This window comes from Malaclemys terrapin, chromosome 1 (assembly GCF_027887155.1).
Source record: "Malaclemys terrapin pileata isolate rMalTer1 chromosome 1, rMalTer1.hap1, whole genome shotgun sequence".
In the NCBI taxonomy this organism is placed as follows: Eukaryota; Metazoa; Chordata; order Testudines; family Emydidae; genus Malaclemys; species Malaclemys terrapin.
Genome location: NC_071505.1, coordinates 71,949,005 through 71,972,062, shown reverse-complemented (window position 1 = coordinate 71,972,062; position 23,058 = coordinate 71,949,005). Strand labels below are relative to the sequence as shown.

Genomic DNA, 23,058 nt, shown 5'->3' with positions numbered 1-23,058 from the left:
TCCAAGAGCCACCCCTGCAAGAGAAGAGGAAGTTCTGTCCCTCCCCAGCCTGGCTAGGACTAGCAGCTGGAGCCCGGCACAGGGTAGGAGCCCTAAGCTGGGGAGCCCCCAGTCCTGCCCCTCCCCTACAATAGACAGATATCACAGGGGAGATCAGATTTCATGGTCCATGACGTGTTTTTCATGGCCATGAATTTGGTAGGGCCCTACTCATATCAGACTATCCCATAGCTCAGAGCACTCACCTGTGGGGTGGTAGATCCCTGTCCAAAAACCTTCTCCGTTTAGGCAGAGGAGGGACTTGAACCAGGGATTTCCCACATCCCAGGTGAGTACCCCAACCACTGGGCTAAAAGTTATGAGAGAGCTGCTCCTCCTCCTTTGCAAGAACAGCATAGGCACCTAACTTCAAGAGAGGGTTTGCAGCTGAGAATCCCAAACAGAGGAAGGTGCCTCTGTGCAGCCTGGACTTGGGCCTGGATCTGAAAGGGGGGGTGGATCTTAGCACATCCCTCAGCTTGGTGTCCCTAGCTTAGTTGGGGAGCTGCCTAACACACTGACTTTTTGTGAATCCCAGTCTAAGGTGTCTGTCTCTCTCCCCATTCATTGAATAGAGAGCCTAGAAGCCTAACTCAGGCTTTGTGAATTCCAGTGATTTTCTAGGCAGCTAAAATTTATTCAGCATCACCATGCTTAAATTTCTTTGTGAATCCGGCCCTATAAGTACTAACAATAGCCACTATGCCGCAAAGGAAATTAAAATGGGGAAAGAAGCCAAACACGATTCAAAAATAACAACCTTTCACTGTTGTACAATTAAATGAATATGAAGTTGGTCTTAAAATGCTGAATCCAGAGAATCAGAGAACATTGGGGCAAAGGAGGAAAACTGACAAAGAGCCAATGATTTACTCATCTGAGAATTCCAGGCTGGGATTGCTAACCATGTAAAGCAGACAGTAGAAACAGAATTGTTCATAGTGGCCTGAGGACTATTTAGACAGAAGCTGAGGCTGTAATTCCATCCACAGTGGTCTCCAACCAGAATTGTACAACAAATGTTAGAACTCCAGATGGGAAAAGATGCATTAAATGAAAAAACAAAACAAAACAAAACCCCAAAACAAACCCCGCCCCAAAACTTATTTAAAAACTGCACAGCCTAGTGCTTATGAGCCTGAGGTAAAGTTTACTGCCAAAGAATGGGCAATTGATCTGTCTCACTTGAATACTGGCAGCCATTTTAACCTAGCTACAGATATGCAAATCAAATTGTTTTAGAAAGCACAGTAAATTTGGGCTGAACCCAGCAGCAAAACATGCCTTATGTTTTAATCCTGAGCCAAAACTAAACCCCCTGCTGTAATAGTAAAGCAACCGAATCAAGCACTTTGATTACAAATGAAATACCAAACTACAAAGCAGTAAACCTGTTTCCATTGCATCAGATGGGGCACCAGCTTACTCACTTCAAAGGGGGTGGAGCTGCTTGTTGATCAGGCTTTAATGCAGATAAAAAAATTCAGCATGTGCTTCTAGTTTGAGTAAGAAGAAGGAGTGGTCCTTCAACTTTAGGCAAGAACAAAACAACAAAAATAGAAAGGAATGGTATTATACTTTGTGGCTATGCAAAAACACAAGCAGTGCGGGTAATCATAATCGAGCTGTAGTAGACTTGATATTAAATGATGGCGAGCATGAACTAGTGGGTATAACTCAAACCTACCTATTATCTTTAATGCAATCTTTCTCAATACATGAATTCAAATTGTGCGGCTATAAACAGCATCACAGGGACTGATTTCGAGCTAAAAGACTCAACACAGAGGGAAGTGGCAATCTATCAAGCTGGAACAAGAGGTTCAATGGGGTGCTGCTGAGATCAGTGCTGGGCATGTTTTAGTTAGTGTTTTAATGATAATGATTAATGCTATGGAAGAAGAGGGGCTAAACAGGACATTAGTTAAATTCACAGATATTATTAAATTGGGTGGTAGAGCAAATATGAGCAGGACAGAGAGAGAATACAAAGGGGCTTGGAAAGGTTAGAAATATCAGGAAGCCAACGGGAAAAAAGATTCTAATAGAACCACAGAAATGGTTTCTTGCTGAAGCATCTGGAATACTGGGTACAGTTCTGAGCTCTCCAGAACCAGGGCAGCTATTTAACAAAGTAATTCAGAAAAAAGTAACAAATATGATTAAGTGACTGGAGTGACTGACAGGACGAAAGAGTAGAAGAACTAAATGTGTGCAGCCTGGCCAAACACTGACTAAGTGGGGTTATGATGTCGTGTGAAAGTCAATGAAGGTTGAGGAGAGGAATTGTTTAAGATGTCAAAAGGGGGCATATAACTAGGAGAAATGGGGATGAAATTAACTAAAGGAAGTTTTAGATTGAACACATATCAGAAAAGAAATTATTATACTAGAATAGTCTCTCCTGGAAAGTGGTTCAAGTCCCATCACTTGAATCAATTAGAAATGGATGGGACAAAGCATTGTAAAGTATATATTGCTATAGGGAATAATCCTGTATTGGGACAGGCATTGCCTACCAAAAATGACTTGATAGATTTTTTTTCTCTATCTCTAGTTAACTCCTGTCTACATTCCCAGAAACTACTAATTGAGACCAAAACAACGTCTCTCATGGTAAAAACAGCCTGGTCACTGTGAAGTAACAAGACCTCATCTAATCCCAAACTGACCTGAGGGCAGGCAATACTTTCACTATCACAGATAAAAAAAGAGAATCTGAGTGACAATGTTTATCAAAGGGAAGTATATTAACAACAGCAACAAGTCCAATTAGTTTATTAGCAATTTACTGTAGCAAAAATGTACATTTCATGTGATAGTCTTTTAATGCTGCATCATACTACACTACAGCTTTGTGGCTTGACAGCACATCACCATGGTTCTGCTTTTCAGCACAGGAAAAAAGGATGATACAATGTTTACGAATAATCTCTCTCCTCCTCCCCTATCCAGAGAACTGGAAGCAACATATTTGGAAAGATGACAGAAGCAGAGAAAAAGGCTGCCCCTTATACAAACTACTGTGCTATGACTCTACTTACAAGCTAGTCTTTCCCCAAATTCAGCAAACATGGCTATGACTGGATATGACGTACTCCTAATCAAAAATAAGTGTGTTGGAGAAAAAGTAGAGAGGACAGGGAGATGATGAAATAGGAAAGTAATGTACGAGTGATTAAAATTTAATTCATTTTATTTTAAATTCACATCTATATAGCTACATACATTATAAAGGTAAGGAAACCAATTACTCAGGCCTGAAAAATACTTTTAATTTGTATCAGGTATAGAGAAAAATGTGCAAAACTACAGATTGTACAACTGTAGAATTTTGTTTAAAAGCCCATTGCTGCTGCTTTATTGACAATGTTTTTCTTAGTCGAGCTTAGGAAAACATGCAGTCTTTTGACATCTGACAGCATGAAAGAGGCATGTTTTATGATTCAAATCATTAAGTCAAAAGTATCAAATCAATGACATCTAATACTGTAGGAATACTGCAGTATAGAAAGAATAAAAAATACAGTCCTGGAGTTTTCTTCTTATAGCTTCTGCAACTACAAGGACCATCAAAGAAACCTGATCTCCACACTTCACAGCTGAGTGAGAAACCAGTCCTAGTTACGCTTTATCAAAGCTGATATTTATTTTCAAGAGCATATCATGACTTTCATACCACATTTTACTCATCAATGGTTTTATATAAAAAGGATCCTACTAACTCAGATTTTTTTCTTCTCAATCTGAAACAACTTCCTTTTTCTATCTGAGAAATTCATATTTACATGTAGCTCAGTAATGTGGGTTTTTTTTAAGTGTCTGCATCTTTCTAGCAATTACAGCTTTAAGGAAAAAAATTCCAGATCTTCAGTATATTTGAACGATTGTTGTGTTGCTTTTGCCTACCAGAACAACTAGGTCACCAACACCAGGAGAAAGTATTTGTTTAATAGATCCCTCCCTCCCAACACACACATACACACCTCTTCCATAAGCAGCCTTTTCTGAATACAGCGTGAACAGTTTTGTATTGGTTTCCCCAAGGTAACAAAACTTTTTCCCAAAAGGCAGGAGCAATCTTTAGTGGCTCAAAGCTTATATCAACAATCCTACATTTGAAACCTAAAGCAATAAGATATGGACATCTACTTCTACATTCTTATTGATAGAGGACGTTTTCCCCACTCTTTGCTGTGCAGGGGCTAGTGACAAATACAGCCTGTGTGCTTCTTGTTGCCTCCTTAAAGGGGTGAGGACTGGAAACTGGCAGTGGGGCTGGCACAGGAAGGAGTACATACTGCATCCTTTCTAGGTGCGAAAGGGGCTGTTCTGGCCCATGCTCCCTTGACACTCCTGGAGAGACTGGCTCTGTCCAGACTAGGAAAAGTGGGCAAGTTTAGATAGGGCTTAGTTACCACAAGCTAGAGAAACCCAACCTAAACTTGACCACATTTCCTAGTGCAGGACAACACCCTTATCTCTGTTTTAGTAGTTTGAGATGTTGTTTAGGCTCAATTTGCACCAGCAACTTGATCTTGCCCAGTATGTCCTTGTCACATTACCCTTTGTTGTGCTAAGTTGTTTATAGCCACAATCTGTCCCTTACTATACTAATGGAAGGGTGAAAGACAACTCACAGATGTTATTCAGAGATTAGGCTTTCAGGATTTACTATTTTGCCTCATTGCATGATTTCTGCTTCTAAATAATATTAATGATCAGGGTTCCACTTCCTAAAAATGTCTCAGTGGAACTTTAGATTGCAACTGTGCTAACTGGTAGCAAGAAATTAGCTGAACAAGAAACAAGCTGACATCTTAAAATCTGGTGAAAAGCAATTTTGCTGTTTCACAATAAAACTAACTTCTTTCCGCTCTCCACTTAAATCTGAAACGTACAGAAGGCAGACTTTGAACACAAGTGCTTGCAAAGATACATCTGGGGCTTAGGTGCTTCTCTTCAGGAGCTATTTGTTATTCTTCTTGAAAAGTAGCAGCCGCTAACTTATGATGTACAGTTCTCTGAACAACTGGAACGTGACTGAGCGTCAGACCTCAAAAGATACATGCAACTGTTGAAATTGTTTGGAAGAATGAACATGTTATTTATTGTATAACACCATATGTGTGAATGGCAATTTACAAACAGGTACAAGATGAAAAGGTTTCTGTCTCAGACAAAAGTCCTGAAAAGTATGTAAGTGCTAATATTCAAGGCAGAATGGAGAAAAAGTATTCAAGGCTATCAACAACAGTGGTGAGAATACTCCAACACCAAGAACGTTATTCCTATTATCAGACAAGAGAAAAGAAGACCTGGCAAACTGCATCATTAGAAAAAGGGAGAAAGTGTTTCTGATAATGTGGTCAGTAGCCTGTGGCCCAATGTATCTCAGGATGCTTCAAATTCTTCCAGCCATTCACCAATACAAATTGGTATTTGATTGACATGTTGCAGTTTTGCCACTTACTGCATCTCACTTTGGCTTAAAAGGCAGTGAAACATGACACAAACTATCAGAAACCTGAAGGTACATGATAGTTTTCAGCTACAGATTTGGATTGCAGATATCCAATTCGGTATGAAAGTGGTAGAGCAGGCAGATCTTGTGGTTCACTGACTACTTCGATTAAATTTGAGCAGTTCAGCATATTTCTGTTTGCCATTCTATTGAGACAAGATCTGGACACAGTCTAGTCAAAGGAACATCTGCTATGTCAAAAAACCAACAACCCATAAATCATGTATGAATTTCAGAAGACCTTGGAAATTTCAGAGTTGAAAGAATGAGTCTAGTTGTTTGAGATAATTACACTTATTGGGAGCGTAGGAGGACTGATAAATGTTTGTATGCAAGCTCAATAAAATAATATGATAGCTGGGACAGGATGGATGGTGTTCTCTATCCTAGCCAAGGCACTACTTAGTGTAAGTGATACAGAAACAATGGCAGAAAACATTATGATGGTGGAGAAATATTTAATTTGGGTCAAATTTTCTATATAGGTGCCTGTATTGAAATCAATAGGAGTAAAGTGGCTAGGCACTTTTCAAAATCCCACTAGGCATTTATCTGTATCTTAAGGTACCTACATAGCTTTGAAAATCAAGCCTTTTATCTCTGAATGCTGAGAATTGGGATTGTCACCTGTTAATACATTAATAGTTTAAATTCTTGTTATTTACTGTCCATCCAGAGCTAGGGCAAGTGGCAGCAAGAATCTTAAATATGTGGATGTCAGTAAGAAAGACCAGATGGTCTATTACCAAAAATTAAAAACACAAACACACATGTAACCCCTTTGGGGTTTAGAGAGCATGGCCCTTTAAAGCTTTTTCCTAAGGCGGAGAGTAAGAAAAAAGGAGGGAAACTCCAGGGGGCAGTGCTGGAGCTCCAAGGAGAGGGAGAGGCAACCTGCAGGCCCTGGAAAAGTGAAACAGAGAGAACCTGTCCGAGGCCTGGGAAGGACAGGGCCGATCGGGGACACCCCAGGACAGGAGCCAGGAGGAGCACTGTGCCAGAGAGGAACTGCCGCGAAGGACAGGCCGGAGCTGGACCCAGTATCACTGCTGCCCAGAGTTGCATGGGGCTGTGAGTACTGGGGCTTGTGACTCTGCATTGGGAACAAGGAGGGAGGCTGTAGCTAGTTAAGTGGGGAGGTGGTCGCTCTGGGTGGCTTTGCAGAGAGCGTCAGAAAAGGGCACCGGAGGGGTTTGTTGGGGGAAAGTTCACTGGTGCCGAATACGACCAGGAGCACCCAAGACTCACCACTGGACTGGAACTTTGCTCAGGACTCCTGAACTCTGTGTGCAGACACATTGCTCTGCCCTTCCAGACTGTGCTAACACTGGGCCTGTGGGGCCTTGGCTTGGATGCAGCCCTGTCTTATTGCTCCCCCTATATTTCCCCTTGTTGTTTTTGTCCTCTCATCCCTCTGTAAATAAATATTTCCCTTGTTATATCCACTGTACTTTTCCTGTGGGTGTGTGTCTTCACTCTGGGGGGTTTGGAACAGGTGCCTCTGGGGTGGAAGGGATTTCTCCTGCTGCATTCCTGCGCGCCCCATCTCTTGGCCAGAGCTGTCTGCAGAGCAGACTCCATCTTGGCTACGAGGGCGCTAAAGTTACACACAAAAAAGTGATCAGTGTAAGATTCAGGAAAGACTATATTTGCCTTTATGACACCTTTTCTACAGAAGCTAGGTGAGGCTTAAAGAGGATATAACTTTAAGAAATATTTATCCAAAGCCAGACTACTACAAACTGTTCATTATTTTGGGTGAAATAAACTCCACACTCCACAGTACCAAGACCCAAAGGATTAAATTTCTTCACTGAACAGAGCCCACACAAAGTTATTGCTCAAACAGCAAACATTTCTGGATTTGGTGAAGTGTCCAGAAAATTATCTGGAAAGCACTTCATAAACATTACAAAAGCTGATTATAAACAACTGGTCTTATCCCGATCCAGTGAATGGACAGCAGATATTTCACAGCACTGAAAAGTTTTAAATGTTTTAAAATACTTTTTAAAATGAAATCTCTAAGTTTTCTCAATTCCCCTAACATTTCATTCCTTGTGTTGTAACTAATCTACTGGTACTGTGACAGCAGCACGCTTTCAGGCTATAAGCTAGTATAATAAAAACTTCATCTTGATAGAGTAGACTTGGTAAAGGAAACCTCAAAGTTATTGGACATATGATTTTTGAAATGGTTAAGAAAGTCTGTTCAGGAAAATAACAGAAAATTTGTAGCCTTGGTGTAAAGTAAGACAAAGTGGTGATTTCAAGAATAATGAAAGCACAAACTTTTAGAGTATGTGGAGTCCATTTTCTGTTCTTTATTAGTACAAGTACACAGATCTTTGTCTCTGCAGGATTCTTTTCTTGCTGCATTCCACAAGCTGAGAGGAGCTCTTTGGAACTCATACAAAATCTCTTGCTACCATATTAGGAATCAAAATGTGTAGCAGAAGCTTATGGCTGAGTGGGGATAATCAACAGGGAATGTGTTTGCCTTCCAGCTAAATGAGTAAAGCAAAATGGTTGAGGAAACAAAATAAATAACAGTAATAATAAAAAATGACTAGTAGGCTTTATTATAGTGCCCCATCACTTCTATCAGACTTTCTACAAAATTTTGGCTAGAAACCAGCAGATCTAATGGACACACAAGAAAACCTTGTTACTTCCATTTTGTTGTGCCTCTGAGCTGTGAGTCACACACCAATCCTTAGTTTCAAAAGTTAGCTAATATTTTTAATAAATCCTTTTGGGTCAGATACACAGCCCATATTGCAGTGAAGAAACTGAGCTGGTGTTAACTGGCTTAGCTCTATTGAAGTAAATGTCAGTGCACACCACTTGATAATCTGGCCATTCAATTTCTACTGCGATTTCCTGTAATCATAAGTGTTGTAATTCTTTAACTGGAGATCTGTCTTGTACTTCATAGAAAATCTCATTTAAAGTACATGCTTTATAAATGATCCAGCCCTTTGTGTATGAAAGCAGAGCAGTAGTACTTGATATCATACTTCAAAACATATCTATGGCTGCTTTTTGCGCCATCTCCAGTAACAGATAGCCTACAGGCTATTTACCTCATTGTGTCACCAGTGTAAGGAAGAAGTCCCAAGTGGAAATGATTAAAATCTATAGATTTTACTTCAGTTGTACTTAAACATTAGGCACCAAGTACTGAGAAGTGCTGGGACTGAAATTCTTAATCACTACATGCAGCCAGATGAAGCCTGATACAGGAATTTGAAGCAACAGAAGTCCTTTGGAGAATCTTCCTTATGCTTCTCTCCAACTCTCTGTGGGGAGTTCCACAGAGCTCTGTCCTTGGTTCCCTTCTCTTCTCCCTCTGGACCTCATCTCGGGTAATCTCATCCACAAACACAAATTCAGCTACCATCTCTATATTGACAACTCAGATTTACCTCTGTACTCCAGACCTGTCTCATGCTTTCCAAACTAAAATCTTGGCCTGTTTTTCTGGTATTTCCCTGTGGATGTCCAGCTATCAGCTCAAGTTCAACATGTTAAAACAGAGCTCCTAATATTTTCCACTGAAGATCACCCCTACTTGCCCTCCTTTCTCAATCACTGAGGACAACACCACCATCCCACCTGTCACTCAGACCTGAAACCTGGGTGTCATCTTCGACTCGGATCTCTCTATAGGCCGTCACATCCAGGCTATGTCTAAATCTTGCTGATTCTTTATGTGTAACATCGCTCAGATACATCCTTCCTTATCCATCCACACAGCTAGAACTCCTGTCTGGTCACTTATCTTGTGTCTCGAATAATGCAACATCTTTTTCTCTAGTCTTGACAAATGCAGTCTTACCTCACTCATATCCATTCAGAATGCTGCTGCATAGATCATTCTCCTACTGGCGTATCACTTTGACCACATCACCCCTCTTTTTGCATCTCTCCATTGGCTCCCTCTTTTCTATTGCATCAGATACTTGTCTGTTAAGCTACTTTCAAGGCCCTTACAGTCCATCTGCATCCTATCTCTCATTCATTATTGAAATGTTGTCTCCCACCTCCAAATCACTAATGATACCAGCCTCCATTGCTCCCTTGTTAAATTTTCAAACACGCATCTTTGTTCTTTTTCCCATACTGTCCTATGCTTGGGAGAAGCGCCCCATGAATATCCACAAAGTTATGTCATTATCCTCCTTCATATCCCTCCTTACAACTCAGTAGTTGTAAAGCCTATCAAAAACTTGACAAAACAGCCTGTGCGTGTGCTGATAGCACAGCCTATCATGCTGACTAATATTATCTTGTTGTTTCCACATAGTCCCATGCCTGTCTAGTCTGTGTCTGTCTGTTATGTCCTCTTAAACTTAGACTGTAAGCTCTTTGGGGCATGAATCATCTTTTTGTTCTGTGTTTGTACAGCACCTAACACAATGGGATCTTGATCCATGATGTGGGCTCCGAAATGCTACTGTAATACAAATACATAATAAAATAAATAATAATAAAAATACCCAAACAGGTAAAGAAACATAAATAAAGGATAGAAGGGAGAGATGCTCAGAGGCATATGAGTTTGAGATAATTAAACTTAAAGGAGAAAATCCTGCCGTCTTTATTCAGGGCAAAATCCTACTGAAGCTCCATTGGGAGTTTGGTCTGTGTGAGGATTGCAGTATTGATAACCTTAAGTAGTCAAAATTTATGAGTCAGTCCCACACCCCCCAAATCCTGAGACTGGCTTAATCATGAGGTTTTAGAACATGATAAATGTGGGCTTTTTTTTTCAATTTACCCTCTGGTTTCTGAGCCTTTTGGTTCATGTTTTCAGGTGTTTCTCATCAGCCATGAGGGCTAGAATTTACTTAAAAAAAAAAAAAAAAAAAAAAAAAAGCTGAGATTCTTTCATAATTGGTTGCCTCCAGAAGCTGGAACTTTAAGAAAAACAAGATAAAATCATGGGAATTGGAAACATGGGATTGCAAGTTTCAATCCTTTGTCATATGAAATGTTGTTTAAAACTACACAGATTAATAAAGGCAATTAATAATATGACTCCCATGGAAGTTGTGGGTAGGGGATAGAGACTAGGTAGTACATTTAAGTTGTCTGTTGTTACTTATAGTACATATTGCCAAAAACATGATAGACAGACATGCATGAAGACAATCTAAACAGGATCATGTCTTGTGTAATGCCTTCTGTAATTGCCTCAAGACTACCTAGGCCAAGACCATGGTTTATAAGCAATGAGCTAATATGTCAAATCTAGAGACATGGCACAAATATGGAAAGATCAACTTGAATCAGGGCCTCAATAACTGTTTTTGCATAGCTCTTCTTGCTGTAGTGAATAACAGATGGCACAATGTAGAATAGCATTATGTAGAAAGAAGGTAACAAGTTAAGGTCCCAAAGACTTACAGGGTTTCTTAAATTTACACATGTGCATAGTTCTATGGACTCCCATGGGACTACACACATATTTAAATTTAAGCATATGTAAGCAGAGTCTGAATGAGCTCTCCCCTGACATCTAGTGGTGAGCTGTGTAAAAGGACTTCAGGAGCTGATCTCGTTTGCATGGACATACCCACCCTGTCTAGGTGCTCAGCATGATGGGATTGCTTGTCCAAATGATCACTTGTAACTGGTGTTGGATCCCCGGTCTCCTTGTTATTGGGGGAGGAATAATAAAAGATTGTTATCCTTGTTGTGTGAACTGAGGGCAACAGAACTGTACCTGGCATACCGTGATGGAGGGACTCACTCTCAACTGAACGGCACTCGCTAGGCAGGGGACATTGGTTCCAAAGCCCAATGAACTGAGAGAGGGCAGGGACAGATATTTGTACTGGGTGGTGTGTGTGCCCTGTTTAAGGGTCCTGGACACTATTTGACCCTTCTTTTCTCCATGATATAATAATAAAAAAAAAAACTAATTTAGACTCAACTCATGGTCTTGTTACATGCTGGAAAGCTGAAATCACTGATATTGAGGTCTAAGTATTAGACCTACTTTGGGACAGTGTCTCTATGGCAAGAAGCTGCCCAGAGTACACCAGCAGTGAGGCTACCTCACTAAGAGCTGAAATCACTGAGAGCTATGTTAAGTGGGGGGCCCTGATATCTTGGTGAGGGGCCAGCAGGGTGGTTGGCAGAGAGGGCCAGAGCAGAGTCCCACAGAGAGGTGCAGCAATTGGCCGTTTGGATGACGAGCGACTGCCTGAGCAGCGGAGCATGTAAGGTGCCTCCTTACAACCCCCTTCCACCCAGGGTGGGAGGCAAACTCTGCGGATGAACCTCTGAACTCTGGGGCTGCACTGGCCAAGGACCCCAACTGTGAGTGGGGTACAGAGAAGGGATGGGCACGTTAAAGGGACTTTTGGGTTGCTGGACTTAAGACCCTGAGGGGAAAAGGACACTGCCCAACTTACTTGGGGGTGGGTCTTTTGCTCATGGTTTGTGTTTATGAACCCTAGTTGCCGTGTTTTCCCAAATTAATGCTGAGTTGCTTCCCTCCTTTTATTAAAAGTTTTTGCTACACTCAGACTCTGTGCTTGTGAGAGGGGAAGTATTGCCTCTTAGAGGCACCCAGGGAGTGATGTGTAATTGTCCCAGGTCACTGGGTGGGGGCTCGAGCTGGTTTTGTGTTGTATTGATGAAAAGGAGCCCCTAGATACTGAACCTGGCCCTCGTTGCTGCTGGCTCCATCTGGCAGAAGGGTTACACACATGCATAAATCTTTGGAGGATTGGGACTTTTAGGTAGGAGAAATGGCTTGTGTAGATAAAGCATGAATGCTTAACATAATAGTAAATATGAGTGAAAGTAATAGCACAACATACAATAACATAAGCCAAAAGCCACTAAAACACAAGAAAATGCTCACTCCTGCTGCTTGGCAGTCCAGAAGTTCACACTGAGGCTACATCTACACTACGGGGGGGTGGGGGTGGGGTCGATTTAAGATACGCAAATTCAGCTACATGAATAGCGTAGCTGAATTCGACGTATCGCAGCTGACTTACCCTGCTGTGAGGACGGCGGCAAAATCGACCTCTGCGAGAGGTCCCCGAGAGGTCGATTTCTACCCGCCGATTCAGGCGGGTAGTGTAGACCCAGCCTGAGACTGATAGATTCTACTCCAAAAATTCCAATCCTATCTCAAGCTTTGCAAATTCCTAGGATTATAATGGGAGTGTTCAGAATGCACAAACTTTTCTGATTTCATCTGAGCAGGGAGAAAGCTAACAGATATGGTGGCTGGAACTCCCTTTATTTAAAACTATATTATTTAGCCTGTCATCTCAGGCACGTTACTCACTACCTCATAATATAATCATGCTAACCGTGAAGCAGACCCTGTCTCACCTCATGCAAACTAATATTTCTGCTGCATGTCAGTTTTCTTTAGAACAACATTCTACCAGTAGATATTTCATTCTGAAATCCACGTGGACTCAGTTTTAGACAGCTGAAATTTCCACAGACATAAAATCATCTGCATGGTAAATAAGAGTGGGGAGAGGAGTGGGAGTGGTACATTGCTAAGCAACAGCAGTACCTCTATCTTCTAAAAAGGCTAGAATTGTATTTGTGATGGTTGCCTTTGCTTGGGAGCACTGGGGAGGAAGCAAGGGAATTGCTGCATACATACCTAGACTAAGCCCTGTTTCCTTGGGCTTCTTTCACTTCCCTCTGGGTCTTGTCCCACAAACCTTTCCTCTGACAGGGCAGGAGCCTAAAGCAGCCTAGAGTGGGATTTGATTACAGAGGGACACAAAGGGATTCTCTATGCCAGCACCTCTGCATGGTATGGAAATAAACAGTGGCTGAGGGGAAGGAAGAAGTGGCCCTGGCAGTTGTAACTTGCGCTTTTCTCTGGTCTTTGCTAAGGGAAAGGAGCTGCTGTTTTGTGGTAATATGACACTTCCTTTCCTCTCAGGCATACTGGCTCTATCCTCAAAGGTGTCTCTTCTTCTACCAATGGCTTAATGACTGTGTGCTGTCTTTTCACCTATTTGGATATACTGACATTTTGAGCCTTCAACCTGATGGAAGTCAGTCTTATCTGGCCAGCCAAACGGCAACAAAACTTATGAACACAACTACGCTTAGTGGCCATCAAGATTGTGACAGGACACTCTCTATTCACACAAAACCTTAAAAGAAAGGAAGGAAATAAAAAAACAACGGGAAAGATTTGTGCATTCCTTTCCACCTTTATATTGCCTGCAATATGTCAGCACACTCCAGCACTCCATAAAGCTTTCATTTCCATCTGTACCAAAAAAGCATTATGTGCCCCCTCAGCAAACTCATACTCCAATGAAAAACCTTAACAGGGACCTCATGTACAATTATATCAATAGGTCAGCACATCTATCACAAATTCCATGCATTAGGGACTTTAACCTGTTTTAACACTGTTGAGGTTTCTTTCTATTTAGAGGTGACAACAAAACCTGCCACTGATATAGTAGTTTACATAGCTACTGAGAGTTTTAAGGAGGGATAAGAATCAATAAAAATGAAATAACTTATTTTAAAAAGGGGGGAATGTTCAAAGTAGCTCGTTTGTAAATGTTTTCTAGGTTGCGTTCATAGCTGAAGTCAGTACTAAGATTAGTGTACTACATGGGACTTTACACAGCCTTCTCTATCTTACCTCAGAGATTGTGCCCTAGCCTTCTGAGGTATTTAGTGAAGGGGTGACTGATAGACCTTTTTTAAAATTTAACATGTTCATTACAGTAGTGCCTAAGGACTGACCAAAAGTGGTGCCCCGTTGTGCTAGGCACTGTACAAACAAAGAGTAGTAGATGGACCTTGCTCTAAAGAGTTTAGATTCTAAACAGACATGACAGCCACAAGGGTGGGGGAAGGAGTGTAACACACAAGCAGTGAACACAGTGATGATAGCAAACCACCTGTTAGTTCCACACTGTTTTTTTGTGGGGGGAGGAAGAGGGTGGGTGGTTAGGGGAAATAGAAAGCAGTGTGGTCAACTTTCATAATTTTTTTCATAAATGATGAGATTTTGGGGGATTCTGAAGCTTGTCTCATGATGCCGCAAGAGGCTCTGGTCCCCTGGAGACGTTCAACCCTGTTGGTAACCAGTAGAGTGTCTTCCCTCCGCTCACCATTCTCACAGGATGGTGGCTCTGCTCCTCCCCCTCCCCCTCATAGCCCCTGGCCTGGCAAGGAGGAAAAAGGGATGAAGAGCCCCTTGAGCTGCCCCACAGGCAGGAAGAGGGAGAGGGGACTCTACTGCAGCCCACGCCCCAGGCCTGGAAGAGGGGAGTGAAGACTTCCAGGAGGAGCAGAGGTGAGGCTGAGGGGGTGGCGTTAAATTGAGAGAGGTGGGGCATGAACAGATGAGTTGGCTGGGTTGGGACATAACTTATGTGGGGACTGGAAACGGGATTAAGTGCTAGGTAGTGGATGGACAGATTGTGGATGTGGAGCCAAAATCATCTTACCCCATACATATGGGAGAGCGGGCAATACTAACTGTGTGTGTGTGTCTCTCTCTCTCTCTCTCTCTCTCATATACTCCCATCCACAGACACGGGATGGGCAGGGGGCATTAAAAAAAAAAATCAAAAGATAGACCAAAACCCACCCACAATATATTAAAAAAATCTAATGACGTTTTGGGGCAATCTCATGATTTTCCATCCATTGACGTTGGCAGTATTGGAGGGGAAGAGGAAAGGGTTGAAAAAAGACAGAGCAGGGGAGGAGAGGATAAGAGGGACAGGCGTTAGCGTGACTAGATGTCCCGATTATATAGGGACAGTCCTGATATTTGGGGCTTTGTCTTATATAGGCACCTATTACTCCCCACCCCGTCCTGACTTTTCACACTTGCTGTCTGGTCACCTTAACAGGCGTGGAGTGAAGTTAAGGTGAAGAGGCTGCGAGAGGAGAAGCAGCAGGGTTGGAGCCAGCAGCCAATCAGTATAGGGCAGTGGTTCTCAACCTGCAGCCCGTAGGCCGCTTGTGGCTCCATCAGCACACAGCTGCGGCCCATGTGACATCCACAGGGCCAAACAGGTAGTATATATATATTTTGCGGATGCGGCCCACATAACATATAGAGAACTGCATATGCATCCCACAATGGTAAATATATTGAGAACCACTGGGGCAGACAAATTCCAAACAAATCTGTAGAAAGTTCTCTGAATGTCCAAAGACCCTTGCTTTGGCTGTTTCTGCCCCCATTGGCTACAGTCTGTTACTGGCTTCTTTTTTACAGTTTTCTCACAAGCCTCAGAATAGAAGGCCCCAACCTGCACAGTTCTGTATATAGGTGGGTGCTGGGGGGAGGGATGTCCTGAACTGGGTCTCATTTTACTCCCTCTCTCTTCTGCAAGTGAATGATGGCATTTGCACCACAACCAATCTGTCATCAGTTTGACAGGCATATTTTCTGTTATGGCTAAAGTTATAAAATAGTCTATAACAAACACTACCAATGTGTAACTGATATTCTAGGAATAAGCACACAAGGATATTCTGGTCACAACAGAGGTCCCAAACTGTTTTAGATTTGTTGCAAAAGGGGTATTAAAAACATGAGATAATCCAGTGAAATACTATGCTTTGGTTTTTCACAATTCAATGAGATTTTTACAAATAAATGTTTAAAGCTCCTATTAAAATTGAACTCTGTAAACCAAACTTAACCTGTGGTGCACCACAATAATCCTTTTATGGATTTCCCCTTCATCCTACGTTTACCCTCACATGCTGCCCTTGGAGAACCCCAAAAGAGAGCCTCAACCTAAGTTCCTGGAACTGGTAGCAAGGCACGGTATTCTTCCTTCATCAATATCTTTGCCTCTTAAGCTTTTGAACATGTCATAAATATGTCTTTACATGTGACAATATTGTTCTTTATCCAACCCCAGACTGAGAAGCAGTAGTAGACAGCTAAAAAGATGGAGAGTGATTTAAAAAACAACTCTTTATATGTTTTACTTTTCATGACTAAATAGGTCACTTTGCCAAACTTTTATCATGGGTAAGACGCCTGTGTCATATCCCATTTTTCTCTCAGTCACTAATGCAACCATGGAGCACAAAAGCTGAGAGAAAACCTCTTATAGTTTCCAGTCACTGACTAGGTCAGAATATAGTATTAGGCACCTAAGAAATTTTTAACCTAAAACTTCATTGCCTTGATAAATGGCTGCTCTGGAAGGAAAGGAAGCATTCGAACATTTAAATGGTTATTACTGTTGTTCTGCAATCAAATACATTTTAGGGGAAAATTGTTGGGGGCATTTAAAAGAGCAACCAATTTTGTATCACCATAATAAGTATACTTACTGTACGCTAAAACTTGTAAGATGCACTATACCACTTTATAAAAATGGAAGAAAGATGCTTTGGGGAAATTTGTAGCCACTTTTTGTGCACTGCTCTCATATTAAAGCAAACAATAAAACCAAAACCAAAAAGAAAGTAGTGGCAATTTTAAATATTGCTGGTTCAATGACAGCAAAAGCTAGTGTTTTGTTTTCCAGCATTTTGTCTGAGTCACAGATGACCATACAGTGTTAAAGGTCTCTAGCAAAATGTCAGCTGAGTCTCTTGCCCTTCCTCATGACAGAGACAGCCCTCCCTCTTGTCTGAGACAGCCACTGCAATCAGAAGACAAAAAGTCACAGATGAAGACTAATGCTTAAACTTGAATTATGCCAAACAGCGTGATGCTGCTAAGCTTGTTTAACAAGTAAAGCAGTTATTTTTAAACATTCTCATTTGCCACTGGTTCCTGGGCATCATATTGGCTTTCAGGCTGCCTCTGCACTCTTGTTTGAGTTCTGAAAGGGTACTATACTCATTCTTTTAATGTGGATCAAAATACACACTTCATTTTAATGCATCAAGCCCTTTAATGGCTATAGATTTAATAACTCCAGCTTTGCTAACAACTGGCTGCCATAAGATCTGTATCATTACAGAAGTGAGACTATAAAATCAACTGTGTATAAATTTTCCTTTGGGTATACTGTAGTGCTGCCAACTTTTGTGTAATTTTATTGCAAGTATTGAAATATGCTATGTATTTCTGAAAGCCCCAACTCTTGGAGGCATGTTATCATCTGAAAAATCTCAGCTTTCACTTGAAACAAAAAGTATTTCTGTAGCCACCCTAATTGTAAGGAAAAGCTTGAAAACCTAAACCCTAAAGGCTCAGAACCAGGAAAGCACCCAACATTTATTATTTTTAAAAAATTTCATGGGTTTTTAAACCAATATCAAGACCAATCTCTAAACCAATGGCGTTGGCAATACTGATACTCTCCTTTAATTATCAACAGAAGAACATAAATCACCTTACTACCTCTCGTCTTGTGGTTCTCTGATTAAAAATAATAATATAGCCATGATATAATCTTAAAAAAATAGCAATAAACCCTTTCATTAACAACCCTACCTGCCAACTTTCCCACCTTCTTTTGTTGGGGTGAAAGTGAATAGTAGTATGATATGCCGCCCCCGAGTTTTCTACATGTCCCTGCCTGCTGCTCTCAACCTGTTGTGGTGGGATTTGTCTCACAGTGAACTTAACTGGGCAAGGCATCAGCTTTGTCTTTTATAAGTGCTGCAAAAGTTTTGGAGACCGGGGCTCTTCTTAGAGGTTTCAAACTGTGTTGTCTGATTCACTACCAGACTGCTGTGAGCTAAAGCACGCACCAGTTCTCAAAGCTCTGACCTCAGGTTATGCTTCTTCACTGCTGTTCGATTTTTCATCAAAGTTCCTATAGCCCACATTCAAAATGTGGTAGGAGGAAATAACAACCACTGTCAATTATTGTTATTTAGGTTGCCACTCATGAGCAAAAAAGTAAACAAATTTAGGAATCTAATCAGACAAAAGTAGATCGTTGCAGTCCTTGTCACAAAATCTTCCTGTGGCTTCCACAGCAAAGCAGTTGTGCTGCATAATTCTGATTCAGGTGCCAGGTTGTCCTGCTCTGTTTCTATGGAGGTTAGACTTAGAGCTTTGGCAACACTCTCAAGACTAGCATGAAACAAGAATTCACTCCTGCCCAGGACCATGATACTTAGGAAGAGAACTTTCATAGGTCGAGTAAGAACGCTTCTGTAGGCTAATATAATATGCTCAACGAATAACATCAGATTTCTTGCCCGTGGTCTGTTAGCATGGATTTACAAGCTCTGGATTATTTAAAGCACAGTTGTCTTACTTCTTGTTTACATGTTGTTTGCATGGTTGATTCCAGGATATTAGCGAGATAAGGTGGGTGGGATAGTATCTTTTATTGGACCAATTTCTGTGGCTGAAAGAGACAAGATTTTGAGCTTACACTGAAGTAGAGCTCTACATAATCTCAAAAGCTGGTCTTTCATCCTTAGATGTTGATCTAATAAAAGATATTACCTCACCCACTTTGTCTCTTCCTATTTTCATGTCGACTGTAGCTAGAAGAAAATGTCTGCTGACTTTAAATAGGGTGGCCAACCCCCCAGGATTGTCCTGGAGTCTCCAGGAATTAAAGACTAACCTTTAATTAAAAGACATGTCATGTGATGAAATCTCCAGGCATTCATCCCACCAAAGTTGGCAACCCTAATCTTAAACTATACTATATAAAACCAGGGCTGTCATTCAGATATAACAAATATACACAACATCACTTTTTTGCCTTTATTTACGTGAAAGGGGATCTTACTTCCATTGTTGTTAAGTCATAATTATGTCCTGAATCTGATCACATTTCCAGAAGCCAGTGCACATCCTCCCTTGCAGTTTATTTTTCCTCAAATCTCGGTTTCATTTGTAGATTTGAAGGCCAGGAGGAATCACAACCTAGTCTGACTTCCTGCCACAGAATCTCATGAAGTGATTTCTGCCTCAAGGCCATAACTTCTGGTTGAGCTAGAGCGTACCTTTCAGAAAGGTATCCAATCTTGATTTAAAGACTTCAGATTAATGCAATTGGCTCACACAGTCTGCATTTAGACAATGTGAGCTAACTACATTAATATACTTTCCTGTTACGTACATTATAAGCCCTCTGCAGTCCCCTGATTGGCTTTGATGGGGTTTAAAGAAACCCGATGAACCCAGACATCGCTAAGGAACCACAAGTATCTTTGAATTTGATGTATTTTTTTGCCTTGTTTCTGTATTGATTCTTAGGGTATAAGCTTACATAGTAGGTGCACTAAAAACTCAGTACTTACTACTCATATTCAGAACTGGAGTACCAAAGCAACACAACCACCAAGGTACAGCAAATCTTGACTTTTTTGATGGCAACCATTTTATAGAAGATTATGTTTAAAGATGCATTGCACAACAAAAGGCATTGTAGAAGAGTCTGTACAGACTGCTCATCTAAATGTCTATTTACCAGGCACATATGACATTACTGAATTTATTCAGCCTTGGTTAATGGGTTATACCATTGCTAATTCGTGACTTGGATTATCTTTTTCAGAATAAGAATAAGCATAAGGGGGAGAGTTGTTAGAGTGGGAGAAAAGCATTATAATTCCACACCTCTTCATGGTCTTCTATCGGTGAACTTATAGAGTAGATCAAAACAAGATTTTGTGTCCTGGTAGAGTTTGTCAAAAGTAATTGGCAGGGTGCAGCAACCTATTCCTATGAAGTCCTTAATGTCAATAAAACCAGTTGATTAGTTTCAAATATCATGTCTCACAAGAACAGCAGGAGATCTCTAGATATGCTTTGTACCATAATTCCCCTGTAGAATTATTTTTACCATCTAAAGAAAAGGTGCCCTTGACACAACTCTAGCATTTATTAGATTCAGTCTTGAAATTCTTGTCATTTTTCCTGGCACTATTTGTCAATGGAGTATAATAGTAAGAATGTAAATTGTCTGTTGAAGAGACTTCCAGTGGACAACTACATGCAATATAACCAGTGTTATTTTTGCACAGATGTAGGTATATCAGTATATAAAAACAACTTGCCAGGGTTTCTGGGAAAAAAAAAAAGTTACACTATCAGTGACCTAAATTTTAGTTTGACTTTCATCTTCACACTATTTTCTCTGCAGCTGTAGAAGCTGGAAATAATGACTACTGCACAATGTAATGAATGATGAAAAAAGGCATAGTGAAATGAATCCAAAATTGTACAAATTGATGTCTCAAATTTACCCAATAACCATCATTCTAATAACAAGAAAGTTGTACACCCAGCTCAAAAGAACAAGGGGAAACATTCTTTTTATAAGAAGTATATGGGCTGATTATTTTATACTAATTTGATATCTACTGACACACAAATGATGTTCTATTATTGACTTTGTGAATTCCAGCTCCACTCATGTATTGGAGGTAGAATATCGGTACAACATGTTTTAGGAGATTTCACTCTCCCTTTCAATCCACTCTGTTATGCGACAGACCAATCACTCTCTGTGTTTAGTCACAAAATGATAAATTGGGTATATTTCTGAGTCACTAGGGCCTTGCCTTCAGTGGAGATTTTAGCCATCAGCGTGGCTGGATAAAGTGCAAATCCCTTATGTAGCTATGGTGCATTTGTGTGATCTGAGAGTTGCATCCACTACACTTCTTTAATAAGGTCAAGAAGTGTTCCAAATTTACAAATGCCTATGGCTACTCATATAATTCCATATAATGTAGCTGGATCCTGTTTGTCAGTGATGTCAAACACCCAGCCGATAGGCTGGAGCTAGCCAGACTAAATGTATTTTTGTGGCCCTCATGCCATGTTCAGAGCCTGTCTGTGTATATTTTTAATTCACATGGTTGCAAAGATAACCTTCCAGATGTGAAATGAATGTGAACTACTGCACTGTTATCTTTCTGAGTCTGCAAACAGGCAACCTGTAACCCCAGAGGCTACCTGTACCGGAGAGGAGTGAACTCTCCCACTTAGCATTCATCTCACTGGGTTGTTCCCTCTAAAGCTTTCTGATGACATTTTCATGTCAACATTCACGATTTCGTTGCTGATAATTTTGGAAGATGGAACAGAGAAGAGGGTGAGAAAAAAGCCCCAAATATATATGTATATCTGTGTGTGTGTGTGTAGAATTGTGAGTACTTCAGAGGGAACACAGGACAGGAGATATGACAAACAGGAATGGAGAGAGATACAGAGGAAGGATGATGGGGAAGGAAGAGAAAGAGTAGTAACAGCGATGACCATATTTTTCTACTGATTGAAGCTGTGTACAGGAATAAGGCATTGAAAAAGTCATATATAATATCATAACAAAGAACTTAATTACTATATAAAGGCTGTATTCTACCCTGGATCTTTGTGCAGCCCTCCCATGACATCAGCAGGAATTGTCCTGTGCAGTGAGGGTAGGGTGCAGAGCTAAATTTATACTGTGCCTCACAGGTTATAATTAAAAATGGAATTGCCCATCTCCGCAGAAAGTTCTGACACTCCTGCTGTAGGATATTTCAGACTGAAGTAAATATGTCTTTTGCCTGAACAAGGACTTCGGGATTGGACTCATTGCCAGTAAAAACCATACTCACAAAAACACAGGTAACCTCAGAAATAAGGATGACCCAGGCAGTCAAAAATCAATGACATGTCCATTGCAGTATTTCTCAACCTTCTATGATACCAGAGAATGGCTTGCTGCCTTCCTAAATTGTGTCAGGGAGATCTCTGGGACGGACGCCAGTCCATGGACTGATTGTTGAGAAACACTAGTCTCCTGAATATTAATTGAAGTACATTGGGGCAGGTGAGCTATATGCAGGCAGAGAGAAATAGCCAATGGCAACTGAAGTCACTGGGAGTTTTGTCTGACTTATGTCTTATGACTTAGGGCCAGACCATACTTTCCCCAACCTCCTTAGTAACTCACATAAGAGCCTGGAACAACTACAGGCTTATACTCAGAGGTGCAGAGGGAGTGTTCTCTCTCTATCTTCCAAGTGGTACAGAGCAGGCTGGAGATTATTCTGCTCCCCATCAAGGATTGTAACAATCTCCCTGGAGCAGAATAGACAGTAAGCTCTTTGGGGCAGGGACCATAATTTGTCATCTGTTTGTATCGTGCAAAGAACAACGGGGCCCTGTTCCACTGCTGGGACACCTAGCTGCCATTACATAATACAAATAATTAATAATAATAATGCCTCTCAGTGCTCTCCATGAACCAGCCCCCAGTGCACTGGTTTAATATAGTTGGAAAAGGGTTCTAACAAAACAAAGCCAGAAAGACATTTCAAACTACAGCAAACATATGGCGCCACGTTCTTTGCTAGCGTAAGAGGGCACATCACTCTTGACTTAAATGAAATTTTGTCAAATTACACGAGCAGAGAATTTCACAAGAAAACCAATTAAATCAGGTTTAACAGACAATTAACTCAGGCATGTTTCCTTCAACAAAATCTGATTAACAGAGATCCACTGGACTCTCCTCCCACCATTATGTATATGAACAAAGTATTGGGTAGGAGCACCTGGATCCTATACTATCAACATC

At 41.0% G+C, this 23,058-nt stretch overlaps 1 protein-coding gene and 1 long non-coding RNA gene across 6 annotated transcripts in view; one reads left to right on the top strand and one right to left on the bottom strand.

Moving 5' to 3' along the window:
• SYT1 (synaptotagmin 1) overlaps positions 1-23,058 on the bottom strand; it is a 501,584-nt gene that overhangs the window by 17,569 nt on the left and 460,957 nt on the right. The window lies entirely within an intron of this gene.
• LOC128836679 (uncharacterized) overlaps positions 6,476-23,058 on the top strand; it is a 41,782-nt gene continuing 25,199 nt past the window's right edge. Inside the window, exon 1 of the long non-coding RNA XR_008444825.1 lies at positions 6,476-6,634. This is a non-coding gene — a long non-coding RNA (uncharacterized LOC128836679). The remainder of the gene's footprint in view (positions 6,635-23,058) is intronic.